This window comes from Tinamus guttatus, unplaced genomic scaffold (genome assembly GCF_059628265.1).
Source record: "Tinamus guttatus ecotype Peru unplaced genomic scaffold, ASM5962826v1 Tinamus_guttatus_pri_ptg000056l, whole genome shotgun sequence".
Classification (NCBI taxonomy): domain Eukaryota; kingdom Metazoa; phylum Chordata; class Aves; order Tinamiformes; family Tinamidae; genus Tinamus; species Tinamus guttatus.
Genome location: NW_028288590.1, coordinates 1,377,406 through 1,397,414, shown reverse-complemented (window position 1 = coordinate 1,397,414; position 20,009 = coordinate 1,377,406).

Genomic DNA, 20,009 nt, shown 5'->3' with positions numbered 1-20,009 from the left:
TACACCCCAATATGAAAATCATTGTTTACTAGGCTGAAACCATCCCTCCATCATCCACTCTGGGAATTACATGGGCATTTTATTAAAACAGTTAACTTTAGTCATAAAGTAACAGAATATAGAAGGCCCGGTGAGAGACCAACAGAGAGAACCAATACAAATACAAAACAGTCTGTATTCCAAAGAGCTCATCCAAAGAATAGGTGAATTCTTCTATTGATCTGTTTTCCCATCTCAGACTCTTGTGTGAACCCTACAAGGAAGTAGGCCGGATCATTATTTCTAAAGAAATGAAGATTTAGAAGCATCTTAAAATGCAGTGTAAAATACAATTTTTCAGGTGTCCCGCAAATGCTACAGAAAAATATTTGTGGCTCATGAAATACATCCAAAGGAGACCTACCAACTTTGAATCCTCCTATACAACGTTAATTTTTTACAAAAAAAAAAAAAAAAAACCCACAGTAATTTTTGCGATTCAGATTCTTATTTCAGTGAATACTAACAACATGTGGTATCTAACGGCTGGTAATATGCCATTTTCCAAGAGCCTTTTTCAAACAACCTGTGTGCTGGGCTGCTGAGGAATGAACACTGGTCTTTTAAAAGTTCAGCCTGAGGCCACCATGAGGCCTGAGCTGAGAGAAGGATCATTCCTAACCTTCATTTTCACCTTCATCAGACAATCATGCCAGGCCTAGGTAAGGTGGCAAGTTAAACACAACTGAGAGCATGACAAATTGCTGTCTTTTGCTTATTTTGCTAGTTTAAAAATACAGTTTTTTGAGGGAAAAGCAGGGCTGTGTTATCATGACACTTCATTAACAGACTCCGAATTCATAAACAGTCTCAAGAAGCAGAAGGAGATAGGGATCATATTCCTGCAGAACTAAAATACCATCTTTCTGTAAGTCATCTTATAAGTAACTTATATCCTCAGGAAAATAAAATATTTTCAAGTTACTATTAGCTTCTAGTAGCTATCAAGCTGTTAAACATATTCAATAGGCCATATATTACAGAACTTGGATCTAATGTAATTTATAGACAGAAATTTCAATGGAATAATAACTTTCAGCCTGAAAGACATAGTGCCAAATGATGCTATCAGTTTTATGGAGAAAATCCAAAGCTGAAATGAAAGCATTTATAAGAGAGGATCCAAGCAGCAGCGTAAGAAGTCATGTTATGGTTTTTGCCAGCATAAATCTGCGGTGGGAAAAAAAGCAAATCTCATCCCGACTGTTTAAAACAGTGCCACGGCAGACAAAATACACTGTGCTGAGATGACACATCTACTGCACATCCTCTGGCAAGCAGACCCTCAATACTGTAGACAACACATAAACAAGTGTCTTTTTACAGAGGGACAGAACGGCTCCAGTCCCAAATCATAGCCTGCAATAACAAAGCAGGGAAGTGAAAACTCCAGTTTATTTACAAAGCGTACGTGCTGCAAGTGACAGCGATAAAAGCCTTTCCGAGAAGAAATTCAAGGAACAAATTAGCATGCAGCCTTACTGTACTCACTTTGATTTGTATTTGAAGTAGATATGTGTGTGGATCACAAATCATTTGTGAAACTGTGGAAAACGGTAATTTGAAGCTTTATCAGCCATTAAAGAACAATCTATACCTATTTTCAGAAAGCGAAAGCTGCTCTAGCTGCTCTAGCTTTTGCTATTCCTGCTTCAGAAAGAAAGAAATTACAAGGCCTTTCTTGGCTCAATAGTTTTATGGGTCAACTACAAAGACATCATAAAAGTAAGCAGGGGCTGCATCCAGGGATGGAGGAAGAATTCAGTTTGCACCAGGAAACAGAACGTAGCAGAGGACACTGGATTTACACCTTTTTAAAATATTTATTTGCAATTCTACCATGCTGTTCATTTCTTTTCCTACCCTATGAGCACATAAATCACACAGATTTATGATCACACTATCATCTCTGTAATTTTTCAGGAGTATTCTTTCTCCTAGTACATTGCAATTAGAAGAGGAATAAAATCAGCGAACTGTGTTTTATAGGTGGTCAAACAAGATTATCACACTTTATATCTTTACAATCGATGAGAAAATCTAGCTTGCAGAACTACCTTTGTTAAAGAATCCATTCTGCAGGTTTTCCCGGACAGAAGAAGGAACATTTATGAAGTTGCCAAAAATTCGAGTTTCGTTGAGTTTATCTATCTGCTCCCCAAGGAGACCAATCTAACACTAATTTGAACGCATCAACAGGATTTGAAATGTGGTTACCGAGTTTCTCTTCACAGAAGATCTCCAGGAATAAATTTCTCTACCAAATGCTTATGGTACACTGCTTATTATTACTTGAGACAATAATATACAATATCACTATAATATGCAATAATATACAATATTATCATCCTTATTTTTAGGATAATAACAATACTTCATTATCTTCATAAACTATATTTTAGGACAATATTTTACTGTCCTAAAAAAACATATGGAAGCAACCTAATATGTCTTCAGAGGCTGAGAAGACCTGGGGGTAAAAGGCTGATAGGCTGCTGAGGGAATTTCATGGCACCCTTGAGAAGGTGCGTGTTTCTGCCTAAACAAAAGGTAAAGTTATTATTTTTCTCTCTCCCTGCTGCAACAAATGGGATAAATACATCCTGCTCGTCCTGAGGAATCCCACTTGGGAAGTAGGGATGAGGCAGGGCTGGCTCAGACTCACCCTTGCCAGACGTCTCCTTCTAGAACTTTCCGCGGGGCTCCAGCTCCTCTCCCATGCTCCTTCCTGGATGTAACCGGAGCCAATCTGATCCCACCAGCTTCATCCTGGCAACAGCCTGAGCCTTCCTCAGCCCAAATCTCAAAAAAAAAAAAAAAAAAAAAAAAAAAAAAGGAGAAGAAAGGCCGCCTTCCCCCCCAGCTCAGGCTGTTAGAGGAGTCTGATGATGAGAGATGCCATTGCGTCATGTTGGTGTATAGGAAGAGTCAAAGGTGCCCGAGGTTCACGCTCATACCTGGGATTTGACCCCCTCGTTTCACACGTATTCCTTCAAATCGATTGTTGGAGTATGGATCAATGCTATGGGAAGTTCCTAATTTAATTTTATGATAAAAAGAAAAAAAATCATGGAATCAATGGTATTTAAAAATCTGACATCTAATGCAAGCTTCTTTCAGCATAAAGGACTTCAGTGGAGGAAAAACATAGCAATAGAAATTCCACAGATTTTCCCTAGAACAGCAATCACAGGATAAAAAAAAAATCATAGGATAAAAAGCCAATCTTATTTCACACTAGACCCTCAGCCTATGAAGTCACAATATAGCAGAAATCTTTTTGTATGATCCGTTATGTATCATCTCATTTTCGGACAATTGCTTATTGACTGCAGCTGCTTTGTAGGAAACTATGTTTAGAAAAGCTAATTATATTTCAAGTATTCCAAGGGAAATGGCCAAAAGAGTGCATAAATGACAAGGTTATTCATCAGGCACTGGCAGGAGCAAAAGCATGTCATGATTGGTATTTTAACACATTTCAGAAGACTGCAGCTTCAGATAGTTTTGTGATTACGTACCCCCTCATGTATTTCCCCTTAGTGTTTATGTTGGAAAAGTGGCACGTTATTTTGAAAGACATGAAGAAAAAAGGTAGTTTGCAAAGGAAACTGCAGCAACTCGTCCTGATATGGAGTAACTTAACACTAAAACATCTAGACAAGTGTTAAAATAATGAACATGCAATAATAGTATATTACTCGAAGAACATTGATTGTGTCCCCTGCATTTCTCCTGATCTGACTGATTCCTTTGGCCATTACTCTGCTGAAGCCTCAGAAAGAGCATCTAAAGGGTCTTTCTGACACTGCACAGTGCTCAGGACAGGGCAGAGGCTAACTCTGGACAACGAGGTAGAGGCCAATCTTGGACAAGAGTCTGCTAGCACAGCCCTGCCATTTCAGCGTCTTGGAAAAAAGCGGATTTTTGTTGTTGTTTGTTAGCTTGTTTAAGACTGAAAAAGATTTGATAGTTATGAATTATTTAAATAAACAGAATCTTACTAAAGCCTCTTCCCAAGTTTCATACACACTTCAGAGAATTCGGAAACCCAATAAAATCACAGGTGTTTTTGTTTCCCTATAGTTATAGCAAAATGTAACCAAAATGAAGATGAAAAAAAATGTACCAGTAGAAACTTGGTGGTTTTAAAAGAAAAGCAAAGAACTTTAAACTTTATTTCCTTACATGTCATGCCAGAATTTCCCCCCACAGTATCCAAAACATTGCCTAGCACCCAACAATTTTTCCAATAGTGCATACTAAAGGTCTTCAGTTAATGAAGAGGAATTTGGACAGGTGAAGTTTTGAGTCAATATACCTATACTCTGAAACACTCAAAAGTCTACAGTTCAACTAAAACCTGGTTCTCCACCCCTTTGCATCACTTCTGAGAGCCTATGCACAGACACTGCTATAGAATAGACGAAGAATTATATAAGGGAGGCTTGGAGTGAGAATAAAGTCTCGGAAAGCATCAGAAATATTCTTTAAATTGCTCCAGTTCGCAATGGATGCCACTTTTATTTTTATCTGGGACAACAGTCGTGATACTATGCTAACAGCAGATTAATCACAAAGAAGATAACCCCAAATATTACAGGCCTGAGGCAACCATTACCTACTGTTAAGACTACAGCCTTACAGATAACTGTGCATTTTAGATAAAAACCATGCCACGAAACCACAAGAAAAACACTTGTCTTTTGTACAAACTTGTGATACCTAGGAAGTAATATGGCTTTGTGAGGTTCAAAATATATGGACTATCCCAGTAACTGTAACATAGTTCAAAGGAAGGAAGGGGAAAGAGGCTATCCAATTCTCACAGGATTCAAAGAGATCACAGATTGACTTGGATTAAAACTATAGTCATTTTCACAAAAAAATGTTGTTGTTCAGCTGAGTATAAAACAGGGAAATGACACAGATACGTGAACTCCTGTTAAAGACAGGGAAAGGTCCCTGTGTTAGAAGACATGCTAAGTATAATAGTTTCTGCAAGAAATCAAGGTCAGCATTCTGCAAGGCAACTGCTATTTAGCTACTCACAAGATATTATAAATTTACAATTGGGAGGCCTGAATGAGACCTCACAGACACTACTTTTATTCCACTGATTCAAAGTTAACCGCTTTCTTAAACTGGTATGTATGAGTCAAAATTATGTTTGAAAGCAATTGTCCTCGCCCAAAGCTGAAAATAAGTTCTACTGTAAAACAAATGTAATTGCGTCTCTGCAGGAAGGAACACATCCAGAAGGATCATGAAGTTGGTTGTAATCAACGACCTTTTCCGAAATACCTTGAACTCTTTCTTTTGTTGATGGGATTTTCTAAAAGTATACTGGGAGCCATAGGTTTCTGGCTTGTACCCATTTTAAACACTGCTTATCGCATAGTGCTACAATTTGTTATCAGATGACCCTGTGCTCATATACAAACATAACCACTATCAGGCACAGACAGGCTATAATCTGGCAATAACTTTAAAAAACAGAAACAAACACAATGTGTAGGGAATATTAATAAACTCAAGGAATCCTGGCACAGAATAAAACTACTTATAAGTATTTGGAGGGAAGTACAGTAGGAGATGATAAAAATCCACTTTAACTCCAACCCTATTCCATACAACACACTCTTCTAAAATAAGTACAATCACCTCAAGGTGGACTCTCTGAAACCAGTTCAAAATCTATCTAGCTCTTGCAAATGTGATAAATGCCCTTTTTTAATAGGATTGTACTATACTTAATACGCTGATTTGTACAAAATCAGTGATTTAATTATAATCACTATTCCTACTTTGGAAGAAAGGTTTTACAAAAAAGACCTGCTCTTCCTTTAGCAGATACCACCATATTAGCATAACATTACAGAACAAATTAATCAAATTTCAGAGGTCTTCAGTACCTATAACAGGAAGCAGATTTATTAAAAGTACTCCCCTAAGTAGCCAAATTTCAAAAGGTATGAGAAACTGCCACAGTTCATAATGTGTCTTAGGTTTGCACTCTCTCTCATAATTCTTCATTCTTAAAAATGACACTTTAGTGTCCTAATCTTTGACATAGAGTCAATGAAATGATGGTCATTTCTTCCTAGAGATTATTTCAATGCCTAACAGGACTATTATGAAATTAAAAATCAAGAATTAGAATTAGCTATTTTAGCAACTATATAATGAGTTGGATAGATATAAACAGTTTCTAATTGCATGGTTCTCAGAAAAGTAGGATGAAATTTTAGTTAATTAAGCAAATTGCATGTACAAAAAGATTAAATTTTGCATTTACTTTAATTGAATCCTGTGCATGACTTTTTTTTTTTTCCAGGAAGATAGCATATAAAAGACAAAAAAATACTAATTTAAGTTGCTGTTGAAATACTTTTGTGAAGAACAATGTATTTGCCCACAGGCAATTCCATCTTTCTTGGCCAGTGTATGGTTGGACTCAATTTTCCCATCACTTTTATCTATTTATCTGAATTTACAGGGAAAGCGAAGAACACAATCCCTCTTCTTACACTGTATCCAGCCCTGGGACTCAAAGGTCACAATACAGATAAATATAGATAAAACTTATGACTGGAAAATAAAACAGAGCACAGTGATGGGTCAGATGTGTTCAATACCAAAACTGAACTGACAGAACATAATTTCCTCCTTGCATTATTACTATTTTAAATGATTCTTCTTTTTTTTTTTTTTTGGATCAAGCCCACATTCATTTAAAATTATCAAAATCAAAAAACTTTGGTCAGCAAGTGCGTGAGGTATTAATAAAGATACCTTAGGAAGTACACTTACCAAATGTGGAAATAAGCTGGATTCCATTTAAATGGTGCTTGTTCTTTCTATCCTTATCCCTCAAGCTGATGCAAGAGTTCCTGGAAAACTTCAAGTTCTGGCGTTTTAAAGATAGGCTTACTATCTCTATAATAATGAGGGGGCATGGAGTATTTTAAGGCACTCAATACCATTTTTTTCAATTTGTGAAGCACATTCCTTATCCTAGAGATCTCAGTAGTTTATCTGCAAAATTCATTGAAAAGAATTTTTTTACAGCAAAGAGTTTGATTTTGGATGGACTGTTGGCCTAGGTGTTTGAATGTGGAGGCTCTTCTCTCACGATGGCCATGACATCACCGATGACAGCCGTCCAGCTGACTCATCGGGAAGCAGGCTATGCCGAAACTGGATGAGGTCATGACTTCAGACCATGTCTTTTATTTTCTGCTAAGGAAAGATTGCTTGGGGAACTCCCACTCAGGAATTTTTTCTTTTGCAAACTAAAGGGGTCGTGAGGTGCCTGTCCAATCTGTTTTATCACGTATGGTGCTAGATCGTGCCAATGCCTAGTCTACGAAATACATCCACTCATTTTCTGCTATTACCATTTAATATTTGCATTTCAGTAGTACCTACAAGCTCCAAAGCAGCTTTACAAACATGGAAAAATGCAGTTCTTGTTATCTAATAACATCAAGAAGTGATACTAAAGAAGAAGGCAGAGACAGAAACACACCTGCATGCATGTTTACAGGTATATGCATTCATGCATGTATGCAGACATTATATTTATTAAAATCACCAACCTTAAGCATTCAAAATTACCAGGGCCAAAATTATGTGACAGGTTCCCAACGTACAAGTGGGAAAACTTTTAATTAACTACTGTTGCTCCTTTGAGTATTGGCTGTAGAGAATTTATACAAGGATAGTAATAAAAAGAATCACAATGCCATGTGGGATGGTATATGTTACCTGAAAGCAAACTTATCACGCATAAAAGATAACAACTAATTGATAAGGTTTATAAGGTTTAAATAATTACATTGGTTTAATTAAAATATATTTTTAATTTCAGTTAATTGTTAAATAATTATTTAATTATGCTACCATACTTCAATTTTTCCATAGTTCTTTTGCTTTAAAGTGATTTCAAGACAACCAATTTTCATAAATCAATAAAATGTCTTTTTTAAATATCTTTTTAAATAAAAGTAATGATGACAGATTCTAAGTTGTTTCTATAATTTACACATCTAATTCAGTTATCTGAGATAAGAAGATGCAGAGGTCTCATTGAACACTTTTTTTCTTTATACCTTTGTACCTTTGTAAAAATAGACTATTCCCCATTCAACTTTAGTGGAGTCAATCAGATTTATTTGAATACAGCTGAGCAGAGAATTAAACCCTTTGACATTAAAAATCCTCTATTAAATTAACAAAACAATACTACAGATCTAAATTTTTTGGAATGTGCATTCCCTATTTAGGTGCTTAAGTTTAACCTATCATTATCTGAAGGTTAAGCTCCCAAGACAACACAAAATCCACAGTTTGAATATATTACTTGAATGCGTAAGCACAGAGTATTGAGTAAGAATAACGCAGCAATATACAGAGGTGTCTGTATATGGTATTAAGGAAGCATTATTCCCTGTTCTGGTGCTTACACTTCAGAAAAAGTTGCTTAAAATTTGGACAGACTTTTTTTCTTACAGTACAGGAATATATTGAGTTTACCCAACATACAGGGAAATCTTTGGCTACAGATACCTACAGAAGAACTACATTTTTGATGGTCAACAGTGCTTTAATGTATCAGATAAAAAAGAAAGAAAGCAAGAAAGAAAGACTTTCCAATGATTAGGAGCTGCTGCGACTCCGTGTAATTGGAATATTTCCCCGATTTGACTGTTAACCATGAGAGACCATGGGGTGCTTATCATTGGGATTAAATTGAAAGCAGGTAGCTTTTGTTTGTGAGTGCCAGAGTTGGGATTAATGACCATTAATGTCTCCTCTTACCTTAAAAGAGAAGACAAAAATAACAAAATATTTCTGCAAATACAAGAAGTTCTATATTTTTCTTTCATCTGGAAGTGTATTTGAGGAATACATTGTTCCAACGCTCAGCTGCTCACTGAATTGTTCCTCATGCTTTAGGTATGAGGTGGGCCCTACTCTTGAAAAAATCCAGTGTTTTACTTCAAGATAATTATTCAAGTCCTCACACTTGGGTCTGGTGAACCTAAGTCAGGAAAATCATGACTTCAGCATCCCTAAACTCATATAAGGTCTAAAAGAACTTGGCCTCACACTTCATAGTACCTACGAATGAATCAAGGGAAAAACACCACTTCAACTGGAGAATTCTGCCACTGCATTCAGGGCAAATGACACTAGATTCATTTCTTGCACCTGCTGAACCTTTGCAGTGTTCTGTTTTTTAAATGTTTGGATCCAAGTGACAAATTTCAGCTGATCTAAACTGATACAGTGCTGTTAAAGTTATTGCAGTGTTGATTTCAGCATCCTGGAAGATCAGTTTTCAGGCTGAGGAAAAGTGAATGCAAAAGAAACAAGACAGTTTCCCTTTTTTTCTTCTTCCCTCTCCTTTTAAATATTTCAAATAATGCATCCAGAAAGAAAAATAAGTAGCAGTAAGACGTCAGTGAGTGATCTGCAGATGATAGCTGTTTGTAAATGCAAAGGCAGGGAGATTTCCATTTATGGCATTTAAATACATTCCAAGTGGCACAGCCAGGACAGAGTCAAGTTTTTTGCCGCGATAAGGCTCGAGGCAGGAAGTCATGAGAGGTCAGGAAGGAAGTACTATCAGGCCTGAGAGGGGACCCAACAGCAAAGGGAGCTGCAGAACCTCTTGCATTTAGGCTGTGTAACAGCCGTGATATTTTCCAAAGATAAACAGTTGCTAGTGCAAAATCTCAACTACTGTCTCTTTAAATTTGCAGGGAAAAAATTCCCTGTTCGCTGTGTTTGCCTTTTGATTCCAGCAGCTTTGTAAGGGGAAAAGGGAAAGAGGGTAACAGGGAAAGTACTATTTTACATAAACATTTCTTCTGGGATGCAGAGCAGTTTGTTTATAGCAATTCAGTTTGACCCTGGGCGTGCTGAAGGAAATGGCTTTAAAACTGATTTCGATCCCTTATGCCAGAGCTGAATCTGAGTGGTTTACTTTGCACTGGTATGTTTGCAAACATCACCTGCTGCCCAGTGTACTGCAAAGAGAAAGGGAAAGCTCTTACCAAGCTTGGGTTTTAAAAAAGCACCACACAGTGAAATGTCCTAAGTTGCTCCGTGTTGGAGCACCAAAGGCTTTCAAAGCAGGTTAGGGAGGTTGAACTAAAGTGGGCTGAGAAGTGTTTTTTCATTCCACAAGATGAGTGAATTTGCATTTTCTGCTTGTTCCATCTCTGTTCCATAATGAAATAAAGACATTTTACATTTATCCTGTGAAAACAAGATGTCGAGAAAGGTAAATGGCAGGAGGGCTGCCTGACGGCTCAGGCAGGGAGCATTCACTTGCTGGTTTGCCCACTCGGTTTGAAGTTCTGCTTTCCAGTCACGAGGACAGTGGTCCTGTCAATCTGACTTTTGTAGTTCTGAGATGTATGTATCTCTCTACAAGAGCTGATAGGGGAAGAAAACAACTTAGAATAGCTGATACCTAACAGACAGGACAACAGTAAAGGAAAGGGCAGATCCAGACCAGAGCCAAGAAGCATAATGACGAATCAGATGGCAAAGCTTTGGTCCTAGATCTTCTGTATTCTTCTTCCTCGCTTATTCATGTAGACAACAGCTAGCCTAGACTGGGCTAGTGTCTATCTTGGTCCCAGTTTGAATTTCACAAAACATCATATGCTCTCCTGATTCTGAATATCAGCATTTTCAAAAAAAAATCTTTTATCAAAATGTTCCCCAGCAGCTCTAGATTTGACTATGCATTTTTGAATTCAGTTAGTGCAAAAATGGCCACATTCCCATAGTATTATGAAACCCTCAAATTTAGGGAGACATCAGTTTTGTTGCTACTGTTTTATGCTTATATCATCAAATGGAAGCCAAACAATTTACCATTGTGTTCGTCCATCTAACACAAGAAAGGTGTAAGGCAGTGCACACTGACTTTAATGAAAACAGGATTTCAAAAATAGTATCAGCTCCAATAAACTGTCTAAAAATACAATTCCTCACAATAGTGAACTTGTGTACATGCTTTGGGACCTGGGCCCAAGTAGGAACAGAGGAGCTCATTCCCAATTAACTGGTCAGATTGCTCAACTGAGCTCCCTTTAATTTATGAAGCAATAGCCTGTAAGTTTATCCAGTCCACAGAGCTGCCTCTAGAGCTGCCTAATGGTTATTACAAATCTTTTCTATAGGAGAAGCAACAGTGGCAGTGAAAAGTAAAGAACATAAATCCATCTTGACATTTTTTTTTCTTTTTTGCAATCACAGGACTATTACTGATTTCCTGTTTTCTGAGATTTTGGAGTCTCTCAAATCAAGCCTTTGACAAGTAAAAGTTTAATTGAAAGGAAATATGGAAACATTCAAGCTTTAAAATAAGAGAACGTTGAGTCCTGGCCTTCTTGAGAAGATTGTACACTATGGGGAATTTGCTTCTTCCATTAAACCCAGGAGTTTTATCATATCCTGCTGTATTATTTGTTCAGTGTCAATCCAGTTTCAAAACTATGCAAGGCAGGGGAAGGGAAACGGTTTTCCCTGAGGAGGCTACGGCTGAACAAAGCAGAGAACATAAGTCAAACTCAGCATAAAGGAGAGGAAACTTTTGTTTCGGGTATTTTTTTTTTTTTTTTTGGTGTTTTTTGACAACAGCTGCTTATTTTCCCCAAGCTTTCACTGATCACATTTAGCTCAAGAAACATAATTTAGCAAACTATTTGATTTAATAAAAGAGACATAACTTGAAAATAAAGAGATTTCTAAGGATTAGAGCAATGTGAAAGATCAAACTTAGCAGTGAGAGAAATCGTAGAAAGATGGGAAACATAAGGCTGGAATGCAGTGCTGGAGAAAAAGGTGGAATCATCCCAGCTTCAATGTCTATGGAGTGTTGACCATCTAGCAGTGACTAGGCAGGGGGTGTACCAAAACTGTGACTGATCATGTAAAATATGATTGCTTTGTCTTGCCTCTTCATTCATCTTGTCTCAGAATGCCTTGGCATTCTGAGTTGTTTTAGGACAGATTCTCTCTTTTATTATGTTTGTATAGGCCTTAGTACCTTAGAGCCACTCGATAATATAAGCAAGCAACTAATGAGAAAAGAAAGGTAGTAAAAGAAAGATGTATAGTTGGTAACAGTATAGTAGTGAGCAAAACAGGCACCAGAAAACTGTTAGTGAAATGTTAAATAGGAACAGTAGAAAGATCTGACAGATGGGCAAGAAAAACAATTTAAGCTATTGCTTTTAGAGTGGTTTAAGAGATAAAAGTGAATTAAAATTACATTTTTATTTGAGTATAGCCATCAGCCAGTATGTTGTACAATTTTTAAAACTCCAAAAGCTCCAGGATCATTGTTTTTAAAAAAAATTCAAAACTGAGTAAAATAAAAATATGAATCTGAACAGCTCAGAAGCCTTAGTGAAACAAATATAACAACTTATTATTTCTGAATTTGTATATTTTCAAATTCAGTTTCTTGACCTGGGAAATGGGAGGTTGTGACTTGTGATTTTTGAACACACAAAGGTCACCAGTAATTGCTTTTTCTGAAGAGGTACCTGACTTGTAGAAAGTGAGTCCAGATCAGAAAACTCCAAAGTTCAAGCAGGTTCAGACTGAGAGTTTTGCTCTAAATTATAAGTGAATTATGAAGATAGTGCCCACCATGGGAAAACAGATTTCTGAAAGAAAAAAAAAAAAAAAAGAAATGAATTAATTAAATCTCTATTCAGCAAGGAGCAAGATTATGGCGACAGTTTCCTGATTATCTGTTTTGATCTGTATTGGTGCAAACGCTAAACCCAAAAATTTAACTAAACTGTGGTAAAACTTGAATTTTTACATGTAGGAAGAGGCCTTTCTTAGTGTGCACAAGCATGTCTGTCTGTACACCTGGTCAGAACCCAGGAGACAAACCCAAGTCTCTTTTCAGGTTAAAATATCTTCCCTTTCAATCCTTATTCTGTTCAAATAGAAATCAGAAAAAAAAAAAAGTGTTTATCAGAAAAAAAAATCAATAGGAATATAAGGAAATATTTAGTACTTGGAAACACAGAAAATACATCTTGAACATTGCATAAACTTATCCCTTTCAAGAATCAAAGCTTATTTCTGCCAGAGAAAGGTGAAAAGCAGTTCACTCTTGTAAAAATCTATTACCTATCCGAGCTGCCAAGGTCAGTGAGACCTCTCCTGGGTTGAATAAGTCTTGCTGGGGCAAATGAACCAGACTGGGTAACTTTAACTTCTGAGCTACTTTCTAGACTGTTGAACACATTAGGGAGGAGAACTTACAGAGCTGAATTCTACATGTTTTATAATCATGTGATTCCACTGTCTTAACCGTGTTTGTACAGAAGTTACAGAGAGGATTTGGTTCATGGCATGACACTTGTTTAAAAGTAATTCTTTGTCATGGCCAACAACTTGTGGCCGTTCAACAAACTATTGTGTTGCACCTCCATAACAAGAGCTAGTGGAGCCTGACAAAGTTTGGCCCAGCTTTGCATCAGGTTTTGAGCAGAACGAGGACAAGTTCTGGCAAGGCCTAGAGATTTTAATTAGACCAGAAAGGCAAAACTGGGTAGTTCCAGCTAAAGCTCACCTTGAATTTTCACACTTACTTGATTTTGAACATCAAAGTGCAGTTTAAGGGGGGGTCAAAATAAATGACATGAGAGTATATACATAGAACCTGAAAGCCAACGCTAACAAGGCTTTTATAAGCTGTTAGCTACTTTTTGTATTCTATGCAAGTCCCTCTATTTATGTAGCAGTTATATCAAGTTAATGCTAGTATATCACGTAAAAATATTTGGGCTTATGGTAGATGAAATCTCCAAAGGCATCATGTTAGCTTAATTTTGCTTTCCTTAAATTAAATCTACTTTACTTGCCCTCTACAGTTACTTTCTCCATGTCCAGGGAACAGAATCCTAGGTTAGAGACAGAGTCACAGTCTCTACAAATCTGTACTACGTCTAATTTGCAAAATTGGTCTCAGGCTTGTGGTGCACAAACACATTCTCTTTCCTTTTCATGTGGACAGCTCAAAGACATTTTTTATCAGATCACTCCAGCAACATGTATATTCAACCATATGCAGTAGTACAGTGTACTGTACAGGGATTAAACTTGAGGACAAACGATGTGACCTTCATGAAAAAGAAAGAACAATACTGTGGTAACTAGATGGATGGTACATTAGAAATATCTTCAGAAAGAAAATTATGTAAATAGAAATGTGTGAAGTAGCTTTCTTTGCATGAGTTCTTTAGTCCAATAATTAAAGAGAACATTCACATTCTTGTGTGCAGCCCTCTTAAAAGTCAAACAAAAGCTGATGTTCACATTTTGAATCAAAACTAATAGATTTCATTTGTAAGGAACATTTTCAGACCAAATACAGCTATTCACCTGCACCCTCTTGTGTGTTGTTAGAATTTTTTTGAAAAATATACCTTACAACTTCACTTATGGAACCAGAAGCAACCTCAGCTGAAAACTGCTGCCTTTTAAAAACTGAGCTACTGGATTGAGTAGTGTCAAAGACTTGTTAAAGACTCTGTCAGAAGCTCTGTTGTGGATAAAGTCGCAGCATGATCGCATTTCCCCTGCCCCAGCTGTCTGACAGAGATCATATCCCCAGAGCATCTACCCACTCTTCAGCAATTTCAGTTTACAGCATCTCATCTGAAATAGCTGAGGAGACCTGATGTGCACCACGGGATTGTACTGTGAACTGGCACACATCTGTGCTGGCACACGTCTCCTCTACCACTCTGCTAAGGGTGGAAACTGCTCTGTAGGAGGTGTGAATCCACCACAGTTAAATCTATCACAGCCCAGCGGCCAGAGGCTTTCCAGAAAGTATGAAATGCTGAATGATCTGCCATTTTCAGAGAGGTTTCTACTCCCTCATAGTTTACCATAGAAGTTTAAATCCCCTTTCCTTCTGCTTCAAGAGTGGTATTTGCCGAATGAGGGGTATAAATCTGTATGGTGAAAGGTTTAGTGGGTATGTTGTTTGCCATTAGACTTTGGGTTGGAATTTTAAGGAGCTTTCAGGAGACTTAACAGATAATGATCTGAAGCCACAAAATTCCTTCAGGCATTTCTCCACCCTACTATGCACTATATGAGGCAGTAACAGCATCTCCTGTGCCTGCTGGCTACTTCTAAGCAAAAGACCCCCGTAATCTGCTCTTAAATGCTTTTGCCATCAGATTGCTTTTTGTTTTTAAGTGAAGTGAAATTCAGTGCTTGAGAAAAGTGCAAGGATGTTGACATACTGGAAACTAGCTCTAGTAACAAAATAAATATCAGCATTCACAAACTTTCCATGAGGAAGTGAAAATGAAGCTTGTCTCATTCTTGCAGCAGCTACATTATCCTGTGCAGGGACCAAGGTTGCATTGTGGGTGTGGGGTGCCCAGTGAAAAGCACCATAACCTTCTGCAAGGATGCCTGGGCTACCTCATTGCTTTTCAAAAACAACATGGGAAGAAACTGCACAGCTGTGTGTCACCAAACCCTGCCAGCCTCTCACACAGCCTGTGGAGCACAACTCCTATCTGCAACCTCAGCACACACTTCAAAAATACTGTTTTCATAGCATAGTATCAACTGCCATATCTGACTGTTGTAAACCATGGGAGGTAAGAGCAGAACAGTTTTTTGGGTTTGTTTTTTTTTCTGACGCGGTCCCACAGAAAAGGCTGTGGTAATCGATCCTTTTCTGATAGTACAGGGTTCCCTACTGAACTGACCTGTGGTAATATAATACTGGAGGACTCTTAGGCAGATGAGCTATGTAGGGCTTTGCAACTCGACTTAAAACCTTAAAATTCCACTTAGAAGTAAGTAAACATTTGGGGCAGACCAGGGACCGTCACAAATACTTGGAAAAACAGACCACACTGTCCTGTGATTCACATTCTGAACAGTCTTACTTTGAGCAAAACGTTGAACATTGCTCACGTTTAACACGATCCAGTAGACCTGGTACCCAGAACCATGGTCTATGTCTAAAACTGACCGCCACTTCCATGATGCAGGCGGGTAGGAGATAGAAGAAAAAGGATGACTTTTCCTGTTGTGTTTTCTAAAAGCTGAGAAGAATTGAATTATATTGTGCTCAGCAGTAACACATGACAGAGAAACACTGATAAATCCACAGAGGAGGGTTTAATTAGAGAATTCTCCTCTGATCCTCTTGATGAAGTCACAGATACCCATTTCTCATTCATGCCCAAGTTTCACCCCAACAAGAAGAAGGGCTGCTCACTGCCTTTCCTGTGCTTGATAAGGCAAGATAGAGTACCCCAATCACACTGGATCTCCTAAAGACCTCACAAATATATTCAATAAGATAACACTGGGTGTAGAAGACTGGAGCATGCTGCAACTCGAATCTTTTGGGATAAAAGGAACTGTCTGTCATAACCTCTTGTGACAAATAAAAAAGAGAGAAATAAGAGAGAGAGAGAGAAAGAAGGAAAAGAAGAAGGAAAGGAGGAAGGAAAGGAGGAAAAGAGGAAAGGAGGAAAGAAAGGAAGGAAGGAGGGAAAGAGAGAAGGAAGGAAAGAAAGAAGGAAAGAAAGAAAGAAAAAGCAAGCAATGAAATTACGCTCCCTTACTACAACCAGAAGTAACAATCATGTGAACCATGAATATGTAAAAATAAAATAAAAATGAATACTTATGATGAAATGAACCTCTTGAGAGGAATCCTGCCCCATGGAAGTCATCTAGAACTTGTAACTTTCTTACTGTAGAATTATGAGCAAAGCTTAAATGTTACTCATTCCCACTGATATTTTCACATGGGAACACAAGTCATTCTCCCCTTTTTTTTGTTGTTTGGTACTGAGTTATTTACTGTGACATATTCCTGAGAACAGGAAAGAGCCGTAGTTGACATCTGGCAGAAATATAGGCATTTATACAGATTATAAACAAAATGATCTATCACTTTTAGCAAATATATACTACAACAAAAGACATTAAGTAGTAACCTAAATGGCAAAACATAGATGACAGGAAGAGATCAAAGAAATACCACTCTTTGCTACATGAATAGAATAGGTGAAATTACTATACAAGGAAGAGTCTTATATAAAATTAGCATTGATATGTTTATTCTTGTTTTGAATACAGCTTTGTTTGAACTGAGAAAGAATCATAAAGCAGTCAAAAGTGCTCAAGAGTGGGTGTCCTTTATTGCTGTATTATGTTTGGAGGAAAAGTTGATTTCCACCCTCTCTTTCTCTTACCCCCTGCCATTAAACATTCTATTTCTAGCATAAATTTATCCATTTAAAGGCCATATACAGAAGTTTGATCTAAAATACATTAAGAAAATTCTTTCTTAAAATGCATATAAACTGTGGTTTCTTCAAAAAAAAAATCGAAGACTTAAAGCTAATGATTTCATGTCATTAAGAGAAGATAAGCTACATTTTAGCAGCCCGAGTTACTTCAGGGCGGGCAGAAGCGGCGGTGGAGATGGGGTTACACACACCCTGCAGCCACTCCTGAACATGCAACTAGTGTCACATGCTGCAGTAAGCAGCCCTGAGGAGGGGGAGGGCACCAACCCTCAGATTTTATGAGAAATCTTTCCTTTTTTTCTTCTGTTAAATTATGTATTATTTTTAAGGCCCTGCTTATATGTTTAACTGTGTAAAATCACAGATTTTATTTTGTGGATAAACCAATAAAATGTGCAAGGATCATAGGACTGTCTTATTTCCTCTCTCATAACAGTGCTTTCAGATAGGATTCACCTGCTTTTTTTCTGGATATCATCAGCATAAACTCAATTATTAGGAGAAAAAAAAAGTTCAGCCCAGAGACAGCAACCAGGATGACAAGACCCAATCACTTCCATTAGATAAACACAGACTTTTTAACTGCAACAGGTGCAATCACATGGATGGTATCACTTGTTATCTGAGAGATGCACTTTGAATGTTAGCAAAACTGCTGCTTTCAGAGCGTTGCTGCATTGACAGTTCACAAATGGCAATGCAGATACAAGATACGGCTGCTGTCTGGCAGTGCCTTGTGTGAGGGTCTTGGCTATATGTCAGTGGAACAGAACATACATGGGTGTCTCAGATGTTTCAGTTTGGAATCCAGTGTTTTGGCTTAAATTGTTGACAAATATTGCTTTTTAAAAAATGGCTGATTTTACAATGAAGGAAGTACGATGCACACACATATCCCATTCAGCACTGGGGAAGTTATAACCTGCAGCAAAGGGTCAGGATGGGTAACTCAGGGGCATACATTCTTCAGCTAAGTTCACTAAAACCTATATGTCAATGCCTACATTGGCCAAAATACGAGGCTTTGGGTTTGACTTTGTTTTTTTTGCATGAAATTGTTTTCTTCAGGCATTACATCAAGAGTAGTGCAATGAAAGAGTCCAGCAGTACTTTTCCTTATCAAACAAAACTCAGGAACACAACAGAAACTTTATTTACATAAAACATTCAGATTCAATACATCTCTTCAGTATGTTTGACTGAGAGACATGAAAAAATAAATACCTTGTCTCCTAAACATTATTTTAGATGGCTTGGAGAAGATAAACAAGAGTTTTATTTCTGCAGGCTGACAAATTTTATTTTACAGTGTCTTAAAGTTTTGCCAAGGATTTTGCCACATAAAGAAAGGACACTCCATACAAAATATGAAGGTATAAGGCTGCTAATAGTGTTTTAAATTTCTACATTAACAATTTACATGGTATTTCACTTGTAATCAAATGGATGGTATCACTTGATATCTCAGAGATGCACTTTGAAAATCAGCAGAACTGCTGCTTTCATTGCTGCACTTACATAATGGCTAAGAAGTTGTATTTCAGTGAGTCTTACATCTGGTGTAAGAGGATTTCATTATTGAAAGTGAAACAATTAACTCTTTTACATTTTACTAATATGCAAAATATAAGAAAATCAATAGGGATAATACATCATGTTGTTAATTTGCAATAGGAATGAACTGACTTACATCAATTATCTAACTCAAAATGGAGTTATATAACAGGCAGGTTCTATGATTTGAGAAGAGAATTTTTGAAACCCTAAAGTATCCAGTATGGAATAATCTAAACAAGGGATTTAACCTTTCCTCCTAACCTCTTTCAGCATAAAGTTGCCTTCTCTCCTGAGGCAGCAAAGCTCAGCTATCTGGCAAGCTGAGACTGGCCATTCATATAATTTGTTCCATTTCCTTTTATTAACAACAGTTTAAAAATGGGTGACACTCTCACTATATAGAGAGATTTTTTTCAGAGCCATTCATAGTAAATGCCCAAAATTAAACTGTAGGAGTGTCTCTTGAAGAAAGTGCTGCTGGCCCCCTCCTCCTTGCAGTATATGAAAGGAAACTGTGGATATAATATTCTATAAAAATAATCAAATCTTAGCATACTGTAAAGTCTATAGAAACTTTTTTTCCTTCTTTAGCCATGCAGTTTGCTAAACTCTGATTTTCTCTGCAAAGCTCTTTTGTTCATTAGCTGTCATACACAATACAACAGTTGAGCATCTTTCCTGATTTTTCCTGATTTGGCCTGTTTGGCCATTTCCTGGTCAACAGGAAAATGAATTGTGCTTCCAAGAGGATAATATGAAACTTGTGATATACAAGCTCCAGTAAGGAGTCTGACCTGAAACGTGGAGTTCTGCAGTTCAGTTTCAAACCCAAAATGCTCAGAAGGTCCCCAGACAAATTCACTGGCAAGAGTAAATCACGTAAGGACCATTCGCGGCCCAGTGAGAAATGTGACTCTTTCCAATCCATTATAATCATATTGGCTACATAAAAGTCTGTCTTAGTTGTGTTATTCTTTAAGTCTGAGGGCCTTTTGCAGGCATCTGATTTATTTTGAGTCTGTCTGGCATGTGGGTGCAAATGCAGCATTGGTAGATGACATGAGG